The following is a 6221-nucleotide window of genomic DNA, read 5'->3' as shown; positions in this document are numbered from 1 at the left end:
GACTCTTCATTTAGCCTATACCCACCCGTTGTGTTGTTTTCTATCATATGCTAGAATTTTCAATTCTCATTTTTGGTTTGACATTAGTGAAGACATCTCATCATTCATGTCAAACTCTCACTCTTTTGGCTCTTCAAGTTTACTGATCTCATAACACTCCAATTCACCACTATCAGTTGGTAATGAAAAATATAAAGAAGGAGAATACCTCTATATAGTTATGGGATTTTGCTAAACTTCTTTAGTGACAGGTGTCTAAGGAACTTATTGTGCTTCATCAGATTTAGCACATTTCCTTTCTCCATCTTTTTGATCACTTGAGTCTTCTATCTCAACATATTTATAAAGGTATTTAGTAGTTACTAATGAAAAATCTTGAGTATTGTTCATCTTTTGTACACCTTTATTTTATTGAAAGTGGCATCATTACTCCTAATGAATTTTTATTATGATGGTTCTAGAATTCATAACCAAATTTATTAGTTAAATCCAATGAAAGTGCACTGGATAGACTTTGAATCAAACTTACACTTTGTTCCTACATCAACATGAGCATATGATGAATAAAAAAATACTTCCAGGTGAGATAGACTTGCCTATTTGCCACTCCACGCTTCTTCACATAAGACTTCATTCAAAGATAAATATGGATCACGATTTGTTGAATAAAATGCAATGTTTAATACTTCAACCCAAAACTGCTTTAACAAGTTTGCACGCAAGCTCATACTTCTAACATGCTCTGTGATGGTTCTGTTCATGAACTCAACAATTCCATTTTGTTGTGATGTCCTTGGAACAATGAACTCATGTCAGATCCCATTTGAAATATAAACTTCTGAACCTCTAATCATGATATTCACCATAATTATCTAATCTGAGATACTTTAACCTCAAATCTATCTCATTCTCAACAATGACTTTTCACTTCTTAAACACATCAAATACATTATATTTATATTTCAAGAAGCACACACATACCTTCCGACACGATCATCAATGAAAGTGAAAAAAAATATAGAGAAACTCCAATATAATAAATTGGAGTTAGATCCCATATATTAGTATGTACTAGCTCCAGCTTTGTGGACTTCAATTTTGCTTTACTTTTAGAGAAAGTATTTCCCTTTCGCTCTTCGTAAACACATTCTTCACAAAAATTTAAGTATATAGGCTTTAAACCCTGAAACATATTTATAGAAAGAGGGAATGCAAACATTTCTCGCTCATATTACCAAGCCTATGACGCCAGAGATCTAATTCAACCTTTGTTCCAACTACTCCAATGAATTCAAACATCTCATTAATCAGATAAAGAGTGTCTTCAATGTTGTCTCAAGTTATCACAATTGTTTCTTTTGTCACTTTCCACAAATTACCTACGAAAATATTTACCTACTCTATTTTTGCAAGTTGACTCATATAAAGCAAATTTCTATTCAAACACTAAACATGTCCAATTTCATTCAATTTTTAGACCGATCCAGTGGACAACCTGATATCAACATCGTCATATATAATAAAGTGCAATCCTTTTTATCTCTTAAATACATCTTTCATAGATCACTTTTAGTGCAGTTTTTAACACATCTTTATTGGGTCAAGCATGAAAAAAACACTTGAACCTATTATTCATGATTTAATACTATCTAAAGATAAAATAGTTGAGTTATGCTAGATTTCATCTGTGTAAACATTTGTAGAAAAATTTCTATCTGGACTTCTACCACCATCTAATTTGGGGTTTTGTAGTACTTTTTAAAGTGACATTTTTTTTTCTCGTTGCTCCTACATCCAACTATTTTTCTTCTTTTGACCAGAGGTTGAATATTTCTCTACTAAAGTTTCTATCCAAATTATTTTCTCTAGTTTCAACATTCAGAGCAAAATTTAAAGTTTCGCTGCTTATATTCTAACAAATTTCTTCACCCATAATATCATCAATGTTTAACTTTATGTTTCCTGACAGTTAGTCTTTGTTGGCAAATATAAACACAAGTTGCATTTTGATTGCCTTTGTTTAATATTTGTAAACTTATGTCCATTTATTGAATATATAAAAAAGCCATATTGGTGAATGGTTATTCATAATAATAAATTTCTATTCAAACATTGAACATGTCTAATTTCATTCAATTTTTAGACCGATTCCTTTGACAATCTGATATCTACATCATCATATCTAGTAATAGTGCAGTCCTTGTAACCTCTTAAATACATCTTTCATATACACTTTGAGTGCAGTTTTTTAACACCTTTTTAGTGCGACAAGCGTGAAAAAAACACTTGAACCTATTATTCCCGATTCAATACTATTTAGGGATAAAATAAATGAGTCATGTTAGATTTCATCCGAGTTTTTTAACACCTTTTTAGTGGGACAAGCGTGAAAAAAACACTTGAACCTAATATTCCCGATTCAATACTATTATGGGATAAAATAAATGAGTCATGTTAGATTTCATCCGTGAAAACATTTGTAAAGAACTTTCTATCTGGACCTCCAACACCAATCTCCTTTGGAGTTTTGTTGTACTTTTTAACGTAACATTTTTTTCCTGTAGCTTCGACATCCATCTATCTTTTTCTCCTTTTGACCTGAAGTTGAATCTTTCGACTTTTGTTTCTATCCAAATTATTTCCTCTAGTTTCAACATTCAGAACAAAACTCAAAGTCTATGTTTTCTGAAGCGTTACCCATCCCAGTTACTCTTGTTGAAAGATATAAAGACAAGTGTATTTTGATTGCTTTTGTTTAATATTTGTAAACTTAGACCCATTTATTGATTATATGAAAAAACAACATTGCTTAATGGTTAATCATAATAGCAAATTTATATGGAACAACAAGAGAGGTTCATAGTCTTTAGAAAATAACAAACTAAATAATTGAATGATGAGTTTTATCTTTTTAGTGATTCTAACGTGTGCCTTTATACTTAGGTTATACATAAAAAATATATTATTTTGTCATTGAAAATATATATATTTTTTAATTCCAACCTTAAATGATTAAATAAAATATTTATTTTTTTGTAAAGTATAATTTATTATAATTTAAAATTTTGCAAAAGTTAAGAAAAAGAAGATGAGAGAGTTCATCCTCTTCTCTCTTTTTTTTTTTCTCTATTATTTTCTTTTGAACTTTCTCTTGCCATATTACGTCGCATTCTAAGCAAAAAAAGTCAAATTTGTAAACATCTATGCATGTACCTAAAAAATAAAGATTTACATTATTACATCTTTACCGCTCAAATTCTATGTACGTAAATATCCAACACCTAAACTTCAATTTTTACGTGTATATATATACCACCATACATATGTATGAAAAAATGTATTTCATTTTTTTAAAAATAAAAATATTTATATTTTTAATTTCATATGAAAGATTTGGGTGGTATAAATATAAAAAAAATAAATTTTAGTTGATGGATATGTAAATATATAGGAATTTGGTGGCATGTCATGAGCCATATTAAATTTAGGAATATTAAACTAAAATTAAATTTTATTATCTTATTTTTATATTGCCAAGTAGTTTTTCTTGTAATTGTAATTTATTTGAACATTATATCCTCATTTGTCAACTTGAACACGCCTTCCTATGGATTATTATAAATTATAAAGATAATAAAATTTATTAAATGGAAAATTTAAATACATACCCCACAATTCTTATGTATTTACATATCTAACTCAAAAGAGTTTGATATTTGGGCTTATGACCCTTTGGTGCCATTATTCTATGCATGAAAATGTATGATTATGATTTTTTTTTGTGATGTTAAAATTTTCAATGTTATGCATGTAAATATGAAAATTTATGCGTTATCTTTATAATTATATAAGAATTGTGGGGCATGAATGTAAATTTACTATTTGATTAGCACAATTATGTCATCATATAATTTCTTTTCTAACATAAAGCGTTGCTTCAAGGAAAATATTTGTATACATAAGACTTACGCAGCGCTGCGTACGTCGGGGGTTATTCAGAGGGTACATAAGTGTTATATCCGCTTTTTACCCTCATGTAACATCCCTGTAACTATCGGAACTACAGAAACACGGAACTTATTTATAGGTTACATGGAGGTTAAAGAAGGGTATAACACATATATAACCCTCTTATAATCTCCCCACGTACACAACTCTGCGTACGTCTGACGCACACGAATATTTTCCTTGCTTCACGTGCCTCTCCATCTCAATTTCTTCGACTTTTATTATTTAAATAATAGCACAATTATGTAATTATATAAATTCTTTTCCAACGTAAAATTTTGCCACCTACAAAAATGAGGAAATTTGATCAAATGTTCGATACTTATAGAATTATGCACAATTCCATAATTATCAAATGCATTCAAGTGAGTAAAATATATAAAAAGTGAAATGTAGAACTTTTCATGCATAGAAAAGGTTATATATATACATGTAAAAACTGAACATTATATGTTCGAGGAATAATTATATAAAAACTTAATGATATGTATGTAAGGGCCCGTTTTGGGCAGCTTATTTGGTGTTGTGGCGTTTTGAAAACACGTCTGACATATTTGGGTAAACTGCGTTTTGACAGCTTATGCGTTTTGAAAACGCTGAAAATAGCATTTTCACACCTAGGTGCGGTGGCAACTTACCCGCAGCGGTTTGATTTTTTAAAAAAATAAAAAATTTATAATAGTCGTCGCACCTAGCTTATCAGCTGACCATTCAATAAGCTGTAGCTGCCCCAAAACAGACCTAAGTTTTCCTGTAATTAATTAATTAAATAAATCTCAAAATAAATAAAATAAAGATTAAATTAATCATATTAAGAAAATAAAACTTTAGGAAAAGCTTTGACATTATTAGTTTTTTAGAATTAAAGAGAATGTTACATAAATGTCCAAATTATGTAGATTAAATGAAGTTGACCGTGCTGCTTAGCCTTTTGGATAACGACATTGACTAATTCAAAAATAGATAATAATTATCCAAATCAAATTAATAAAAAATAATAAAATTAAATTGCTTATTTATTATTATTATCATTATTATTATTATTTAATACCTATAGTTTATAGATGGTGATAATTCGGGATTTGTTCATATATGCTCATGGGTGATGTTTTTTTTTTTTTTTTTTTTTTTTTTTTTTTTTTTTTTTAATAGCATTTACATACATACCACATAATACCTATATATTAACATATATAATGCCTAAAGTTTTATATTTATGTATATACCTCTCAATTTTCTTACATCAAAATGAAAATATCAAAGTATTATGAATATAAATATTAAACTTTGTGTTAGTTTTGTAAATTGATAAGAATTGTATGGTATTTACGTAAATTTGTCTATTTTTTTTGTGCTTGACGAAGAATTATACTAATAAGTCATCATATTGATCTCATAAGAAAATGTTTGATTTGCGGAAAAAGTAATAGAAGGTAAGATAAATGTAAGACATAAGTGTATTGTATTTGAAATACTTTAAAGTTGTTTGATTTACTGCAAAATAATATTAGACTTTATTCAACTAGAAGTTATAGTTCGTCTTGTTCACTTAAATCCGCTCAATGCCAATGTATTATTTGAGTGCTCAAGTGAATTGTCAGAACAAGTTCGAGCAAGTTACTTTGAGAATATATTTCAACGTTGTGATGTACAATGTCATCAACAACAACAACAACAAATATTTATCCCATTACGTGAGGTCGGCTGCATGAATCCTTATTCTCTATTGCTAATTTCATTTAATTATAATAACTAAGATCATTTATATACAATATGCTAGGTCTATCTTTATCTTTTCGAATATAAATCGAATCTAAAACATCAACTCTCCTGGCTAGATCATCAGATGATCGATGTTTAATATAACCAAATCATCTAAGACGACTCTCTATAACCTTGTTCGCCACTGAAGCTACGCCAACTCAATCACAAATATATGTATTTTATGGTGTAACTACGTCTAATTTGCCCTACGGTTGAATAATTCTTTTGATTTAATGTTAAGGATGTGAGTATTATGAATGTAAATTTGAAAGTTTAGCTCTATAACATTATGCGGAAACTTTTACAAAAATAGCATGAAAACTTTCATATTTACTTATCTCACATCTAAAATTTAATAATTATAAACATCATATAAATATTAATATTTATTATATTTTTTAATAGTCAAATTTATTTTTTGATCCTTAGATAAAATATTATATATATAT

The sequence above is a fragment of the Phalaenopsis equestris genome, unplaced genomic scaffold (assembly GCF_001263595.1).
Source record: "Phalaenopsis equestris unplaced genomic scaffold, ASM126359v1 Scaffold000002, whole genome shotgun sequence".
NCBI classification, from domain to species: domain Eukaryota; kingdom Viridiplantae; phylum Streptophyta; class Magnoliopsida; order Asparagales; family Orchidaceae; genus Phalaenopsis; species Phalaenopsis equestris.
The sequence above is the reverse complement of the archived record's forward strand: the minus strand, read 5'-3'. Positions refer to the sequence as shown.